General features: G+C 46.8%; 1 protein-coding gene across 4 annotated transcripts in view; it reads right to left on the bottom strand.

The window, feature by feature from the left end:
• The window catches only part of AKAP1 (A-kinase anchoring protein 1), a 536,294-nt gene that overhangs the window by 137,268 nt on the left and 379,866 nt on the right, over positions 1-19,160 (bottom strand). The window lies entirely within an intron of this gene.

Raw genomic sequence — 19,160 nt, 5'->3', positions numbered from 1 at the left:
TTCATTTACTGGCAGATTTCACATTCCAAAACATAGTTTCGGGTCCGTTTCCTCATGCGCGGCCACCAGTATCGCTGTTTTAATAATGAAACTGTGGCAGAAACCCCTGCGTGTGCAGAGGCAAGCCCTTCATGTGCTGCTAAAATCAGTCCTGATCTGTTTTTTATATTTGGGATTACTCCATCACTCACTCCAGGGATTCGAGAAAAAGGAACATTATTTGCATCAGTTATATAGGAGTACTTGGGTGGAAAGCCTTTTGGTAATGTTTTACCACTATCTTTTATTGAAGCAGTAACAGCTTGCATTATTTCACTGTCTATTTTCGTTTTTGAGCGAGAGATTGCAGCTACAGAAGCCGTTTGCACAGCTTCCTTCGCGGCTTCATCAGCCAATGAATTCCCTTCAACGTGAACGCCATCACGCTGATGACTGTATGGATCATGCGAGTGTTCTTTCTGTAAAATAACTACTTGTTCCCAAAGCATTTTATGCTTTGTGCCACCTTTTGTGTCTTCAAAACCATTTTGAACCCAGTTCTGCAGATATTCCTTATAAGACTGGACGCAGTAATACGAATCGCACACTGAATGTGGGGAATTTGCGATCTGTATTTTCAAGCGCCATCTTGAAAGCCTGTAGTTCAGCTCGCTGAGCTGTACAGTCTCCTAGGGATTGAGTTTTTGTGACCATAGGTCTGAATTTACCATCGCGCCAGCGACCTTTAACAATCGCACACGCAGCACTATAAGCTTGTTTTCCCCCAATTGCGGGCTGTGCTGATCAGTCTGTATATATTATACAGCCGTAGTGCTCTAGAGGCAGAATTTCAGTGGGCAGAGGACATTCTTGTTCGTATTGGAGAAATTCTTGTGTCTTTAAGTACGGGTCAAAAACGTATTCAACGTCTGTCGCAGCAAGAGAATTAACCCATTGTATCCATCTCGGATGTCAAGCTTTCGCATTCTGAATGCTTGCCTTTGTCACTGCCTCCAAGGCACGTACAGGAGTAACGACTTTTATGCGTTTACCCTGTGCAAGGGCTCTCTCTCTTGCTACTGCAGTTTGAACCGCTGTCAGAATTTTTTCTGTTGAAGTGAATTACATTTCAGCTTTTGTGTAAAAGTGTGATTTATAAGCTATTGGTACCTTTTCACCTTCATTAAAGGTCAGGTATGTGAATCCGCATATCCCTGGGATGATTCGCATTACAAGGTTGATCTTATTTATGCGTGTCTGTAAACGTGTTGTTGCTAACATGTCTGTTTGCACTAAACGCAAAATTTATGTGTGTTTGAGTCCAATTAGTAGGTTTGAAATCAGGTTTGATTAATTCGTAGAGAGGGTTAACCCTTTCTGCGTAGTTTAGAATGTAAGTTCTTCCGAAATTCAGGAATCCTAGAACTGACTAAGTTTTTCAGCGTTTTTGGCGGTTGGAGCAGCGCACATTTCTCTAAAAAGTTTGCTGCCAGGCTTTTGCCTTCACTTGAAAGTTCATATCCTAAGAATAGGACGTTGAGGTGGGCAATTCTTGATTTTTTAAAGTTAAATTTATACCCTTCAGAGGCGAATCCAAGTATCATGGTGTTCACCATGTTCAAGTGCTTGTCCAAATCATCGTCTGTAAGATAGATGTCATCAACATAAGATAATGCCTCATCGTCGTACGTTTGTAGTAACTCTTACCCTGGCTGAAAATAACCCTGGAATATTCTTGAAGCCCTGTGGGAGACGACAGAAGTGACGCTGTGTCCCCATAATTGAGAAAGCGGTCAAGTACCTGCTTTCAGGTGCAATGCTTTGACAGAAAAAAACGATTGAAATATCTAATGTGGTTTTATATTTTTTGCGCACAATTTTATTCATCAGTGCTGCACTGTGTGCATTTTGTACTGCAAAGGTTTAGCAACAAGAGTTTAAATGTCTGTAGTCCAAAAATAGACGATATGTATTGTCTGGTTTGGACACAGGAAACAAAGGATTGTTCATGGACGAGGTGCATGTTTCAATCACCCCTTGGTATTCAAGTTGATCTTGGATCTCCCTGACCTGCTTTTTAGATTCTTGTTTAACTAGATACTGCTTCTGAGCAGCTGGTTGATTTTTTAACTGGATCTTGGGGTGAGGAGAATCCTCATACCAATCCACATGATTTTATATAACGCTGGTGCCTGGGCCACAGCCCATTTTCTGGCACAGGTATATTTTTTATGAATAGGAATAGGATTTGAGGAGGCTGGCATAATGATCTCTTCGCCATGTGGGCACTCCCTGACACATTCAGGTGGCCAGTCTTTTTCAGACAGAAGGATGTCATAAGCCTTAGATAGTTTTTCCCAAAAGAGTGCTTTTATTTTCCTAGTTATATCCCCCTCTATTCGGAGTGTTACTTCATATAACTTATGTACACTAACCCTGGTATCCGCAGTTTCAACCTGAATGCCATTCAGGTCCACTGTCTCCAGATGATCCTTCAGGATCTTGCGAGCTGTGGTAACCTCTGCTGAGCTGTCCAGCATTGCCTGGGCCTACTCCCCGTTCTTGAGTTGTGTCCTCAAGATCCTCGGCATGTCTGATTTTAAGACTTGCTACCTTCTTTTTGGTGAATTGAGTTTTCTTATTTTTCGGAACGTGTTGATCATCTTTGAACTTCACGCGTTCTTCCTTGTGTTCTGATCGTCCTCTTTTGGATTTCTGCGAGGAAGTCTGAAAGGTACGAGAGGAACGTGTATCAGTATTTTGATATCTATCAGGTTTTCTCAAGTTATCCCTGTTTCGGAGGTTATACCTCTTTTCAGAGGACTCCTTTTGAGGAGATCTAACTCTGGATTGAGAACGCTTCTCTTTAGGAAGTGTCTAACTAGTATTTTCCCACTTCTTTTTAGGAGCGGTGAGAGTGTTTTTAATAAAAACGTTTTCAGGATTTTCTGTTAGTTCAGGTTTTACTGGTTTCCCTCCCAAACTATCTCTTCCTAATTCTTCATAGAATTTTTCTATTATTCTGGCCAGTTCATATGGTTGTTCAGTTACATCAAGTTTTTAGCGGATTGCCACGGATGCTGCTTCACCTTTAATATGAGCTAATATTATAGCTGAGACCTGTTTGAAATCGTTCATCAATTTCATACCCAGATTTAAAGCAGGCTCTGCCGCGTATTAATTTTGAATCTGTTCCAGGACGTCTGGTATTACCGCCATGGACGGAACACCATGTGTTTTTGTGTAGATTGCAGCAAAGACTGTACCCCAAGTGTCACAGTGCTCTAGGTGTGGTGCGATCCCCATTGGTAAACAGATTATAAGAATCCTGTGTTTCTCATGAGGTGTACTATCGGGAAATACTGCCTCAATTTGAGTAATTTTCTGAGCTAACCAGAATGGAATTTGTTCCCTTTTTGTGGGTAATTTACCGATGACTGATTGTATAGTCTGCGGTGTAACTTTGTTTGTGTTCCCCTGATGAGGGGTGTGCTGTGGAATCCTTAAAGCAGGTTGGACTGTTAACGTCCGCATAACATATTGTACTGATTATCTATGGATTTTAATTAATTGTTTTAGCTGAGCTAATAGTTCTGGACCTGTGATTTGTTCAATGGCAGGATGTGGTGTATAGTTGGCTAGTACCGGCCATGGTGCTCCTGGTCTACCTAGTGGACCGAGCCTGGTAATGTGATTTTGATGTTGTAGGGCGCCGTTAAACCAGAGCTGATACTCTTGGTAAGTTAGTGGAATTTCAATGTCCTCGAAAGGAACGTATTCTGCTGGAGGTTCATCTATCTTGTAGAAGTGGAACACATGTGTTGTTGGATTTGCTTGTGGAAAGATAATACCCGTCTGCCGATATTTATGTGCCTCTATGACAAATTATCCTACCACTTTTTGTTGATAGGCCATTTTCTATAAGCTTTATAGCTATGGTTTTCTTACATATTCCGGGAAGATTATAGCATCCGCATCATCTTGTTGGAAACCTGTAGTGTCAAGACCTGGTTGGTTTGCCTTTACTGCAGTTCCATTTACCCTGGGATTATCTTCGTCTGTATCTGACATTCTGTTGAAAGTTTTGCAGAGCAAATTTCAAGGAAATAAAAATAAGGTGCACAATATTTTGGAACACTATCCTTCAACGTTGAACAAAACCAAAAAGTAATATATAGGATTTTTCGTCCTACTTAGTTATGGCGGATTTTATCCTTTAACCCACTCCAGACGTCTATTGGAGTATTTTACCGGATAAAGGGGTCTCTGTGAAAAGCACGACTGAGTTACTCTTGTATCTAGCGTTAAATTAGTGCCTTACCAAATGTTGGGCGCCATGTAGTGTTGTTCCTATAATCCCTATAGGCTTTGCCCATTGGAATAATATATCCTATAGATGTGACGTAGGACTTATGTCTACTAGGTCTCTATCGAAATATATTAGACTTAATTGCGAGTGCCAGCTAACCGCATAAACATGACAAGATAAAACTGATCTTCAGAGTTGTGGAAACAATGGATAGATATTTTACTCAATCATGCAGAGGTGCAGAGAAATAGATAGACGGGTGTTTTCAATAAAAGGATTTATTGAACAGTCTTCTTTCTCAAGCATAAGAAATGAACTGCTACAATCGTAAAACTGGTTGCAAAATATAATGCATATAGTAAAAAGAGTAGAATAAAATAATACTGTAAGAGCATTGTATGGTTCCTAGACCATAGATAAATACATACATACATCAATAACAAAGGCTAAAAAGTACTCAACTGGTGCTTCTAAAATACGCCTACCCCAGTGTACCTAACCTAAGCTTAGTACGTGGCAAGAAGTGAGGTGTAGCATAAATTTAGTATTCTTTGCCAAGAATCTATCCAATATTTCTCTTAGGGTCTAATCAGCTCCGTACCTTCGTTTAGAATGAAGGTCAATCTTAGAACTTGATTTTCCAACAACAGGGTAGCTTGGAAACACTGGAGCTGGATTTCTCGGCAGGAGAAAAGACAGCGTCTCTTTCAGTGCGTCTGCTGGAGTCGGCTTCCTCGGCACTTGCAGTAGCAGGGCGCGTCAGGCAAGTAGATAGTCGAACTGCTCCAAACCACTGTGTGTTTGCTATGGCAAGTGTGGGCATATTTATACCTTGAAGGTACCGAGTTTGACGTAAAGGTGGACATAATAACGTTGTCAAATAGTCTGTTCTTTGAAAACTCCATGAGTTCTTGGACTAGTCAGTATTCGAGCAAGTCCCTAGCTGCTGAAGCAGTTTTCTCCAAGAAATCGTTGTAGATTTTCGGAACTAGTGGAAGTAGCCCTGCCCTATTTGGACTGCATGAGCTATGTTTAAATATGGTTATGATTCTAATGCCTATATAAGGATATGGTGATTTATACCTATATAAGGGCATGAATCGGGAAAATTACAATAGGGTCCTAAAATGTTATACAACAAACCTGGATTATTTTCTTTTTGTTTATTGAAAGATGCTGATTTTGATAATGTTGTAGATGTTAATGGTTTGTTAAGGGAGTATCGCCAGCGCAAGGTTGGGGGTTGCATGTGGGGGGGGGGGGCCGAATCAAAAAACAAAATATAGGCTATATTCATAGAGCAATGAACACAGTACAGTATTTACATAGACTGCCTTGCTACATAACACGTACAAACACCCAAGCACTGGCAAGTTACGAAACATGGTATCCCTCCACTATGTATGGCTCAGTCATCAATTGGTAAGATCAATGCTTTGACCTGGAATGTCAGGGGCCTGAACGATTACAGAAAGTTGAGAAAAGTAATGGCCTATCTCACCAGGCACACCATTGATATAGTCCTCTTGCAGGAATCGCATTTCACACTCAGTCGCATGCTCCACTGCAGGGGATTGCAGGGCAAAGTTCATGCGGCAGGGTTCATGTCTCATGCCAGAGGCGTGATCACTTGGATTAAAAAAGGCAGGGCTACAACTGGAACCACTAGAAACAGACTTGGAGGGGAGATATGTCATCAGAGGGAAGGGGTTGGATCTGCTTATAATTAATATATAAGGCCCGAATAAGGATAACCCCAAATTCTCTGCAGCACTAATCGAGAAGATGCGGAATTACGGGACCGGTCCTCAGTTATGGGGTGGGGAATTCAACTGCGTATTAGACCCGCAACTAGACAGGTCGGGAGGCCCGGAAAGGCGCTCCACAGCAACGGCCCGAGTAATCACAATTGCGTCGACGCAGTTCGATCTACACGATGTCTGGAGAACGCGCTCTCCTGGTAAAGGGGGATATACATAAACTACTCTGCGTATCACAACTTACATACTAGAACGGACTACTGGATGGCCAATGGCAACATGTACACTCAGATTCGAGACTGTGTGGTGCCACCGCGCACCTTCACAGACCATTCTCTGGTACTGTTGACCTTAGAGAGCCCACGTAAGTTTATTCCACCCTTCACTTGGAGATTCCCCCATACTCATCACTTGACCCAGTCTTTAAATCAGAACTCTCGGAAGCGATTGTAACTTTCTTCGGACACAACATAGGGTCAGTGGATACCTTCTCGGTTGTGTATGAAACTTTTAAAGTCTACTTTCGAGGGATGGCTATGGCCAAGCAATCGGACGCTAAGACAACGATTATTTGACCTAGAGGGTAAGCTGAAGGCGCTTGAACGAAAGCTTCTCTCTGATGCCAATGAGCAAGTGCAGGAGGAATTTATAAGAATTGTTGAAAGAACACCACGAAACGGCGGACTCTGAACTGAAGCACTAAGACAAATACGCAACGGCCCGCACTTATGGAGAGGGTGAGAGGCCAGGCTCTGTTCTGTATTCCCTAAAAAAAAAACGCAGGGAAACATGGGTGTTAGTGATCAATGATGAGCAGGGAAAACCAGTCAGTGACCCAACATTAATAGTCAACAGGTTCTAACAGAATTATGTCACACTATACGCCTCCAGAACTAAGGGACTTGACGAAGAGATACTAGATTACCTTGCACACATTAAACTTCCCTGGCTGTCGAACACACACCGGGAATACCTCATGTGTCCACTGGAGAAGAGGAGATTATAGCAACATTGGTGGGAACGAGGGCTGGCAGCACTCCGGGTGCTGATGAATTAACTGTATCCTTTTATAAGGAATTCAAAGACAGACTTATTCCACACCTGAGCACGCTATTCGAAGAGGTGAGTTAAAGAGGCCAGATGACACCTTCCATGAGGGAGGCTCGAATCATTGCCATACTTAAGTCAAAATAAACCACCGGTGGAATGTGCATTGTACCGCCCTTTGTCATTGCTAAATGTCAATACAAAGCTATGCTCTAAAATACTTGCGAATCGCTTGACCCCACTTGTTCCGCTGTTGGTAGCACCGGGGCAAGCTGGGTTTGTTCCAAACAGAAATAGGACTTCTAGCCTGCGCAGTGTTTGGCGCAATCCAACTTGACTATGCAAGATGTGCGGGCAATCGCAGTTTTCCTGGATATGGAAAAGGCACTCGTCTGTCGAATGGACATTTATGACCCACGTTCTGACAAGACTTGGTCTAGGAGGCGTCTTTTTGCAAATGCTTGGAGTTCTTTACAATAGCCCAATAGCCCGAATCAAAATCGGTGACATGGCCACTAACATGATATGTATCGCTAGAGGCACTCGGCAGGGGGGGTCCGCTCTCCCCGATACTCTACACAATCGTAGCAGAGCCACTGGCCTGCGCAATGCGGGAATACCACAGCCAGAGGGGTATCCGCTTCTGGGGGTATGATCTAGTCCTATCCACGTATGCAGATGGTACGCTGCTCTACATAAGGGACCCGGAACAAAATCTGCCCCTGTGTTGTGCGAACTAGTCCAGTTTGGTGCAATGTCTGGCCTTAAAGTAAATTGGACCAAATCGATTATGTTCTCGATTACGCCCAGCACGAAAAAATTCACCCACAATTTCCCACTACAGTGGGCGGCGGACTCAGTGCAAGGTCTCAGGATACAGGTCCATACGGCCTCGGAGGAGGTCATTAGGAAAAACTATGGGTCGCCATCAGCAAATTGGAAACTGACAGAGTGCTGGATCCGACTGCCATTATTGCTAGCAAGCAGGGTTTAAATCATGAAGATGATTGTACTACCCCGATTCCTGTTTCTATTCACGAATATCCTGATGGTCCTCCCTAGCTCCCTCTTCAGAACGCTTATATCTTTCCTACTCAGACCCGCGCGGGCTGGTAAACATGCCCGGGTCAGGTGGGAAACTCACATTTTCAGATCATATGGGGGGTTAAGGCGTCCCAGACCTTAATCTATACTATAGGGCTGCGCAAATTGCACAAGTCCGCTATTGGATGCACAGGCCCACAGACACCACATATACAGATCGAGAGGATGGTGACAGAGCCACTACCCCTGCCTGCAATATAATTTGCTCCACCGGACCACAGAACCGGGTTCTTGGATTCAATCAATTCAACAGTACACGTTTGGCACCACCTCCTGATGCTACAAGCCTGAGCAATATTATACTCTCCGCTTACTCCCCTGGAGTGGTGTCGTTGGCTATTAGCATGTACAGACAGGGGTGTGACAGGCATTAAACAACACGATCATCATCAAGATTGGTGACATGTTTGCAGAGGGTACATTGAAAACTTGGGACAAAGTGGAAGTGCAAGACCATCAGGACTCGCCGCTCCACAGATTCCAATTCCAAAGGGTGAGGTAATCACTAAAGGAAATACTGGGCAACAACTTTGCCGAGCCACCAGATGTGGCTGCTCTCACATTTCTGATAAAAACGGAATCGCCGGTACATATTGTGTCCACATTGTATAAACTGGCTTAGGGTTATCGAGCTCACCATTACACCAAAGCATGAGAGGCCTGACAGACCGATTTAGGGAAAGAAATAGATGATGCAAAGTGGAAGTACAGCTGCAAGAGCACGAAACGTATCTCCCTAAATAGCCACAATAGGTTAATTCACTTCAAATTTCTCAAAAGAGTCCTACCGTCCCATTTCCTTGCTTAACGCTGAACCTAAGATCCTTGCCAAACTACTCTCACAGCGTTTGGCTCCCCATCTTGATACTTTGGTACACCCGGACCAATCGGGCTTTATGCCGATGCGTAACACCTCCCATAATTTACGCCGTCTACAGGCGGTACTGGCCCGCCGGGAGTACATATACGAGCCAGCAGTGCTTCTCTCCCTGGACGCCACTATGGCGTTCGACACCGTGGAGTGGCCTTATCTATTTGCCGTGCTCCGTCACATGGGATTCGGCCCCAAGTTCTGTGCGTGGATCGGCCTGCTCTATGCCGGACCCCTGGCCCAGATAGCGGTAAATGGCCACGTCTCCAGGGATTTCCCGCTTGGCCGTGGGACGCGGCAGGGTTGCCCATTATCCCCCTTGCTGTTCAGGCTGATCCTTGAGCCACTGGCAATCTGGATTCGGTGGGAACCATCCATCTAAGGTATCCGGTGGTCGCCGTCCTGGGAAGATAGGATATCTCTCTATGCGGACGATGTCCTTCTTTACCTCACCTCCCCCAAAAAGTCAATCCTAGAAATTCTGAATGTTTGTGAAAAGTTTGGGAGGGTTTCAGGATATAGAATTAATTGGGCCAAATCAGTCCTGTATGTTCTCGCCGGCAGCCCGCCTTCCCTCCCTGCGGACTGTCCGCTGCGTTACACTGATACCCCTTTTAAATATTTGGGAATCCAGGTGTCATCCAACCCTGACGAATTCCACGCCCTGAACTTGAGACCCCCACTGGAAAGGTTTACTCGGGATGTAAAGGTGTGGCGTTCCCTCACCCTCACCCTCCTTGGCAAGGCCGCACTGTTTAAAATTATGGCATTGCCTCGTTTCCTCTACCTACTCGAGAACACTCCGTTCCTGGTCCCCTCTTCCTACTTCAGAGCCATCGCAGCTGCGGTTTCTACTTTGTTGTGGGACGGGAAGCCGGCACGAATTGCACAATGCAAACTGGTAAAAGATTGGTATGATGGGGGCATATCACTCCCTGATATCGAATTATATTACTGGGCTGCCCACCTTAAGCAAATTAATTACTGGTTACACGCCCCGCAGACCGAGCCTGCCTTTATGGCAGACAGGCAGAATACCGAGTCCAGTGGCCTATTCCGAACCCTTTATAGTCGAGGCGTTCCGTCCGACCTTATCGGTCCGACCCGTCACACGGTCCAACTCTGGTATAAGGCGCATAGCCGCCTTCAGTGCGCAGACACTATCACGCAAATGACACCCCTCTGGGACTCACACAGACTAGGCTTCATGGGAAATAGCAAGGGATTCCGGGCATGGGACGCCATAGGCATTTCGGTAGTGGGAGATCTCTGGAGGAACAACAACATAGTAGACTTCACTTACTTACAAACCAAACACGAAATGGCCCAGTCGGAGTATTATAGATATATGCAGATCCGTCACTCACTTCTGTCGGTCATCCCGGTTGGTACAAAACTACAAGAATCCACTCCGTTGGAAGATAGGCTGCTAACGGACCATATGTCCCACAAAGCGACGTCCTACACCTATAGGAAGCTGGTCAACAACCTACCTGACATGCTATCCAAATTGCGCCTGACTTGGGTGGGAGACATGGGCGACCTTGATGACTCGGAATGGCAGGAGGCTCTCTCGTCCCCCCGAGAATCAGCGATCTCATCCAGACTTAAACTAGTTCAGTTGAAAATACTACACCGCACATACTACACCAGAACGGTCCTTTATAAAATAGGGAGGGCCTCCCACGAATATTGCCTCCATGGATGTGGAGAGAGAGGGACATTCTTCCATACCATTTGGGACTGTAGCCGGGTGGCCACGTACTGGGCAGGGGTGATGCGAACCATTTCTCAATCCACGAGTATTTCCTTAATGCCCAACCCGCGTCGCTCCCTGTTAAACATCTGGGATGCGGAGGATTTGACCCACCATCAACAAGATTGGGCCATACTGGGGATGTTGGTGGCAAAACGGAACATTGCTAGACTATGGGGATCTAGCGTACTTCCTACATTGCGAGACTGGTGTAAGGACATGGACGAAGCGATGGTGGCTGAGAAAGCGGTGTTTGTCCACCGGGGATGCCCCGAAAAATGGGGGCAAATCTGGGGGGCCTGGAACAAATTTAGGGGAGACATATGTGAGCCACCACGAGTTGAACCGGATGAGTGTCTTTCTGATTCACAGGTATGATCAAAGGTCTCCATACACTAACGTGGAACTCCTTTGGCTGTGAGGGACCCCGTCCGACTGCTTGTCGGGCTTCCTACTGTGGGATTTGGTTCTTGGTCACAACGTCAATATTGATACAGCTGCAGTCCTGGCAGTTATTTTGTCGCCTTCGAGGAACTGAACATGATTGCCGTGGTTTTATTTTTATTGTGGGGTTTGTTGTGTTTAAAAAAGAGAAAAATCTTAGACCTAAGTCATGTCGTATATTTACATTCTTCGCATCATGCACCACGATACTTCCATCCGCCGCCGGGCCCCCGGGTTGTCGGCTCCAAGGCTGTGTGCTCAGTATAATCTATATTGATTGTTTTACCGTTGCGGCCGGCCCTGGGGGTTGTTGGCCCTACATTGTGTATTCCTATGCATGTACAATAAAGGTCTTCAAAAAAAAAAAAAAAACATTTCTCAAAAGAGTGCACTACACCCCCGAGAGATTGCAAAGGTACGGGTTGCGAGACGCCGCTGACTGCAAGCGATGTGGCCCTAGCCCGGTGGATTATTTCCACCTCACATGGCTGTGCCTGGGTATAGCAGACTTTTGGGGTCGGAATTTTTAATACTCTTGAGGAAATCACTGAGGTAATATATCACTGAGGTAATATGGAAACCGACCCCATGCTTGCCCCACTGGGTTATTCCCTACACTTGCCAAAATCTATTAGAAGACTGGTCGATATGGGGCTGCTTATAGCTAGAAAAAGGATAGCAATGTGCTGGTCCCGTGGCCTGAGCCCTAGTGTTACCTGCTGGTTGAGCAACATGTTATACTGCAGCACACAGACTGAAAACTATATTGAGCTTCTTCCACCGCGCAGCCGCCTGAAACCTTTTGGAAACTGTACAGAACATATTTGTGGTTTCCAGGGGCAATGTAGAGAAGCTTGCCTGAGGCAAGATCGATGTACTGCCAACCCACTGCAGCAAGGCCCACCGTAGTTACGGATGCCTCTATTATACAGTGGAGGGCTAGAGGAGCTGGAGATGCAAGGCCTCTGGTTTCCAGAAGAGCAGTGTTTCTTCATCAATCAGCTCAAACTGGGGGCTATTTACAGTTGGTCAGTCCAGATCTTGAAAGACAAGAAGACAGATGTGCGGTATGTAAACCAACAAGGGGTAGTTGGGTAACAGTCTGTACCGAGGCACTCCAAGGCTCTGGCCCTGTGCACACAAGCATTGAATGTGGTTGGAGGTGCATTATCTGGCAGGCCTATTGAAAAACACTGCTGACAACCTCTTTCTAATGACGTTTGGCGTTTCCACTGGTAGGTAGTGAAAAGCATGCCATATATGGATCTCTTTGCAACTCTTCAATTCACATTGACCAACATTCTGTGCCATCCTGCAATAGGTGCAAGTAGCCTTTCTGTTGAAATACTTCTTTTTCACTGTGCCTTTTTCCAAACCCCCCCCCCCCCCCACCCCGATTCCTCAGGGGCTCCGGAAGAGAAGCAAAGACGAGAACCCAAGCCTTCTTACTAGCTATAGATTGGACAAGAAGGGTGTGGTACACAGACGAACATTTGTTACTTACCTGTAAACGGTGGTTCTCCAGTATTGGTGTCTTTCATAGATTCACATGCTTGAATATTCCCGGTCGTCGAAGTGGGAGCCCCACGGTAAATAAATTAGCAATATAACCCAACACTATATGTATATATGTATATAGAAACATAATTACATACATTCTAAAACCATAAATACTTATAAGTACCAAGGATAGCAGTAATACATAGGAATACATTAGAAGAAAAAAGCACTTTCCTAACATATCCAAGTCATTATGTTAGTCCAAACTACAGCCAATCAGGCGCAAGAACCCCTCTAGAACCTTCTCCTCAGAGCTCAGGCCCTCAGATTTTCATAGCACCAGAGTGACAAAAGAGTCTAAGAAGAGACGCGAGCCTCTGAGGGGAGGTGGGTGGGTCGCATGTGAATCTATGAAAGACACCAATACTGGAGAACCACCATTTACAGGTAAGTAACAAATGTTCTGCTCCAGTATTGGGGTGTCTTTCATAGATTCACATGCTTGAATGGAATAGTGAGCTGTAACAGCTGGCCGCAAGGCAAAAGAGCAGTGCATAAGCATACAATGCAATGAAATCACATAATGCTGCCAGACAGATAAATTACTCATACAGGCGGAGGAAGGGAAAGAGGCTCACCTTATTTAAAAAGATTGTGAAGCACCACTTGGCCCACTGCAGTATCAGCTTCGTTGATCGTCTCGAGGCAGTAGTGCTTCGTGAAAGTGTGCCTGCTGGACCACGTGGCTGCTCGGCATATTTGTTGAATCGGCACACCCGCTAACAGGGCAGTAGAGGAAGACATCGCCCTGGTGGAATGAGCCCGAACTGTCGATTGAAGAGGCTTGCCGGCCTTCTGATGACAAAATGAAATTGCTGAGGAAATCCAACGTGCAATAGTGGGCTTGGAAACAGAACGCCCCTTGCGCATGCGTCCGCAAGCAACGAACAGTTGATCAGACTTACGAAAAGGCGATGTCCTATCGATATATCTTTTAACGCCCAATGAATGCAAACGTTGCTCCGCTGGAGATTGAGGATTGGCGAAGAAAGTCTTTAAGAACACTGGTTCATTAAGGTGAAAATCAGTCGGCACCTTAGGCATGAATGCCAGATTGGTGCGAAGTACGACACAGTCTGATTTGAATTGAAGAAAAGGAGGCTGAATGGTAAAGGCATGGATATCACTCACACAACGTGAGGAGGTCAAGGCAAGAAGAAGGGCCACCTTCCAGGTCAAAAATTTCAAATCCGCTTAGTGAATGGGCTCAAAAAGGTGCCTTCATCAATTGCACCAAAACAACATTAAGATGCCAGGTAGGAGGACGCCGCCGAATGGGCGGGAACATCTTGAATAGTCCCTTGAAGAACTGTCGAATGACTCTGGAAGAGTAGAGAGAAGATCCATCCTGCAGGAAATGAGATTGCCGCTAGGAAGACCTTCAAAGTGGAGTGGGAAAGTCCTGATTGAGCCAACTGCAGAAAGAACGGCAGAAGCTGAGCAGGAGCGGAGTGCACGGGATGGATGTTGGCAGATGCACGCCAGTGACAGAACCTTTTCCACTTTAGCTTTTAAGTCTTTACTGTGGACGGAGCTCTCGCATTGGCAAGAACGTCTCTACATGCTGGCGAAATATTCAAGTGGGCAAATTCAAGGTGCTTAGGTTGCAGGCCGATAATTTGAGAATGAATATGCTACTTACCAGTATGCATCTGTTCTTGGCATGTAGGGCTGCTGACATTCATATCTATAGCATAGATCGCCGCCTAGTGTTGGGTCCGGATGATTGCACATTGTTGTCCTGGAAGAGTGTTCGAAGTATCACGAGATAGGTGGCTCCTCCCCTGGACTACAGTGCGCATGGGCATCGACTCCACCCCCAGATTGTTTTTAGCTATTGTGGCGAAGATGGAGTGTAACAGTGTGAGCGATGACCATGCTAAGAGTAAGTTTGAATTCTGCAGCCGCTACAGGCGCCAGGGAGGAGGGCGGGCGATATGAATGTCAGCAACCCTACACGCCAAGAACAGATGCATACTGGTAAGTAGCATATTCGGTTCGAGGCATGTGGGCTGCTGAATTCATATCTATAGCATAGAATATATAGCAGTCCCTCCATTAACGGCGGCCGCCTGTGCCAGCTGCAGACGTTTGAAAAAGTGTCTTAAGAACAGCCTGCCCCACAGCTGCCTGCTTGGAGTGCACATCTACACAGTAGTGTTTAGTAAATGTGTGTGGTGTAGACCATGTGGCTGCTCTACAAATGTCTTCCAAAGGGATATTACCAAGGATAGCCATGGAGGCCCCCAACTTGCGGGTGGAGTGGGCTCTGGGGGGGGACCGTTAAAGTGCGCTTAGCCTTGTGATAGCAAATTTGAATACACTTAACGATCCACCTGGCTATACCTGCTTTGGAAATGGGGTTGCCTTTGTGCTGGGCTGAAAAGGCAACAAAGAGTTGTTGTGTCTTCCTAAAATCCTTGGTCCTATCGATGTAGTACATCAAAGTTCGTTTGACGTCAAGAGTGTGGAGCATTCTTTCGGCTACAGTCTCTGGGTTTTGAAAGAACGCGTGCAGTTCAATGGTCTGATTGACATGGAACTGTGAAACCACCTTAGGAAGAAATTTAGGGTTAGTGCGCAGCACCACCCTGTTTGAGTGAATTTGTATGAATGGCTCTTGGATAGTGAGCGCTTGGAGCTCACTAACACGGCGCAGAGACGTAATGGCTATTAGAAAAGCCACTTTCCATGTTAAAAACTGAACCTCGCATGAATGCAGAGGCTCGGAAGGTGGGCCCATCAGCCTGGTGAGGACCACATTAAGGTTCCATACAGGAGCTGGCGGGGTCCTGGGAGGGATGACCCGTTTCAGTCCTTCTAGGAAGGCTTTAATGGCAGGCACTCTGAAAACGGAGAGATGCTGCCTGTTTTGGAGATAAGCTGCTATGGCGGATAAGTGTATCCGAATGGAAGCATATGCCAGCTTGCATTTGTAAAGATGTAACAAATAACAGATGATGTTGTGAGTGGATGCATCTAGCGGGTTGATGTGTTCTGTTCAGTAAATGACAAACCGCTTCCATTTTGCTGCATAGCAAGCTCTGGTGGTGGGCTTTCTTGCCTCCCGTATGATATCCATGCAGACGGGAGGCAAGTTAAGGTAGCCAAATTTTAAAACTTCAGGAGCCAAATCGCCAGGTTGAGCTGTTGCGGGTCTGGGTGCTGAATGTCGCCATGGCTCTGCGTCAAAAGTCTGGGCGTGAGGTGCAGCCTTTGATGCGGTACCACAGAGAGTTCTAGAAACGTGGTGTACCATGGTTGGCGTGCCCACATTGGAGCAACCAGGATGAGTGTCGTTGAGTGTTGCTTTAGCTTTCGTGCCACCAGCGGTATGAGAGGTGCTGGGGGAAAAGCGTACGCAAATTTGCCTGACCAGTTCATCCATATCGCATTGCCCTGCGACTGTGGGTGAGGGAACCTGGCGGCAAAGTGTTGGCATTTTGCGTTTTCCCTTGTGGCAAACAGGTCTATCTGTGGATGACCCCACTGCTGGAAGTACGGGTGGAGTACTGATGGATGTATCTCCCACTCGTGCATTTGGTGGCTGTACCTGCTGAGCAGATCCGCCATCTGATTGTCCTTGCCCGGGAGGTGTTCCGCCATGAGGAAGATGTTCCTCTGAATGGCCCACTTCCACATGCTCTGTACCAGATGAGACAACTGTGGAGAGTGTGTACCTCCCTGCTTCTGAATGTAGTACATGGCCGTCATGTTGTCCGTCCGGATCAACACGACCTTGTTGCACAGATGTACTTTGAATGCCTTCATTGCCATGAAGATTGCCATCAGCTCTAGGTGGTTGATGTGCATCTTCTTTTGCTGCGTAGTCCATAGTACCTGCACTGTGTAGTGGAGTACATGAGCTCCCCAACCCTGGAGAGATGCATCCGTTGTCAGGATAAGTTGTGGCACAGGCTCCAGGAACGGTCGGCCCTTGCAAAGGTTGCGTGGATTCCACCAATGCAGAGAGTTGTATGCCCGACCGGTCACCAACACTAGGTCCTTTAACTGTCCGTGAGCCCGATTCCACTGACGAGCCAAGCACTCTTGAAGCGGACGCATATGTAGCCTCGCGTGCGGGACTATGAAGATGCAGGAGGGCATCATGCCTATCAACTGCATGAACACTCTTGCTGGAAGAGTGTTGCGGTCTGAACTTTTGGATGAGCAACTGAATGCTGTTGATGCTCACAGAATTCGGCTGAGCCGTGGCCGCCAGAGTATCTATCGTCGCGCCCAGATACTGCCGCACATGGGCTGGCTGAAGGTGCGATTTGGGATAATTGAGTGAGAATCCCAGACTGTGAAGAAGGTGAATGGTGTGGGACATGTTGGCGGCGCACAGCTGGGCCGACTTCGCTTGGACAAGCCAGTCGTCCAGATAAGGGTAAACGTGAATGTTCAGCCTCCTGAGGTGCGCAGCCACTGTCGCCAGGCATATTGATAACACCCTGGGCGCCGTGGTCACTCCGAAAGGAAGGACCTTGAACTGATAATGCCGACCCTGAATCGTGAATCTGAGGTATTTTCTGTGTGATGGATGTAGTGGAATGTGAAAGTATGCATCCTTGAGATCCAAGGTTGCGAGGAAGTCTCCTTGGTTGAGCAACGGAAGAACTTGCTGCAGCGTCAGCATGTGAAAGTGTTCTGAGAGAATATACTGGTTTAGGGGTCTGAGGTCCAGAATGGGTCTGAGGGACCCGTCCTTCTTTGGGATTAAGAAGTACAGGGAATACACTCCTGTGCCTTCTTCCTCCACCAGCACGAGCTAGATTGCCCCTTTTTGCAGCATGACAAGTACCTCCTGCTGCAATAAGTGCAAATGCTCTGTGGACCTAGGACGGTGTTTTGGTGGCATGTTGGGTGGAGTGGACGTTAACTCTAGACAATAACCGAACTGGATAAGCTTCCTGACCCACCTGTCTGTGGTGATGGATTTCTAGACTGGCAGGAACTGCTGGAGCCTCCCCCGACAGGTGTTGTGTGGTCGGGGGGCAGGGGCAGGGCGTCACTGCTTGGTGGTGGCAGAGGTACGGGAGTTATTTCCACGGCCTCTGCCTTTGGCACTGTTGCCCCGATAGCCGCCTCTACTCTGCTTGGTGTAAGAGGACTGCACCACACTTTTAGCGTATTGCGTTTACTGGGACATCTGGCCTCTGGAAACACCTCTATTGCCTGAGCGACGAAAAGTACTGCCCTGAAACTGTTGGGACTGGAGAGCTCCCATGGACTTTGCAGTCTCTGTATCCTTTATTTTTTCCAGTGTGGCATCTACCTCAGGGCCAAACAACCTATCAGGGTTGACCAGCTGATTGAGGATGGTGGTTTGTATCTCCGGCTAGAATCCGGAGATTCTGAGCCATGCCTGACGTCTCAACATCACACTGGTGTTAATGGCCCTGGCCGCGGTGTCCGCCACGTCCAGTGCACATTTAATAGAAGCGTTGGAGATGAGCTTCCCCTCTTGAATGAGCATTTCCGCCGCCTCTTTATACGGATCGGGTAGATGTTGTAGCAGGGTCTCTAGTGTGTCATAGTGCGCCCTGTCATATCGGGCCAAGAGTGTCTGAGTGTTTGAGATACGCCAGATATTGGCTGCTTGAGCCGCCACCCTCTTCCCTGATGCCTCCAGCACTTTAGATTCCTTGTCTGGGGGAGGAGCATCACCAGTCGTTTGCGAATTCACCCTCTTCCGGGCATTAGAAACGACCAGAGAGTCCAATGGCAACTGGCCCTTGATGTAGGTCGGGTCGCCAGGTGCCGGTTTATATTTTTTTTCAATTCTAGGGTTGACCACCCTGGCCCGTGTGGGTTCTTTAAAGATGTCCGCAGCATGTTTGAGAACCCCTTTCAACATTGGGAGAGTTTTGACAGTTTTCTCTGCTGTGGAAAAGGTATCAAAAAGGAAGTCCACGTCAACAGGGTCAGCGTGCAGCTGGACGTCGTGGTTTGTAGCTGCCCTCTCAATGAGAGCATTAAATGCCGCAGAATCCTCAGTAGGAGAGGTTTTGACATTGTACACCTGAGTGTCCGGGGCAGTTTGTGGATCCCCTGGGTCCCATGCATCTGCCCAAGAGTCCTGGTGATCCTCAGGATCATTGGTGGCAGGAAAGTTATACTGTTCGTCATCACCTTCCCCAGCCTCCACATCTGAGTAAGTGGGTGAGGGTGTAGCAACTCTTGGAGTCTGTGTAGCAAGTGGCTCAACCAGAACCGGGGAATCCGTAGAAGGCTTCTTGCGCTTCAAAGGAATCGTGTAGGACTCCAAAGGCTGCGTCGCCGTGATCTTTTGTCTTGTAGAGGGTAAGTTTACCGGTGTCGGCATCG

The sequence above is a fragment of the Lissotriton helveticus genome, chromosome 3_1 (genome assembly GCF_964261635.1).
Source record: "Lissotriton helveticus chromosome 3_1, aLisHel1.1, whole genome shotgun sequence".
NCBI lineage: Eukaryota > Metazoa > Chordata > Amphibia > Caudata > Salamandridae > Lissotriton > Lissotriton helveticus.
Note: the sequence above shows the minus strand (reverse complement) of the source record. Positions and strands in the feature narration are given on the sequence as shown.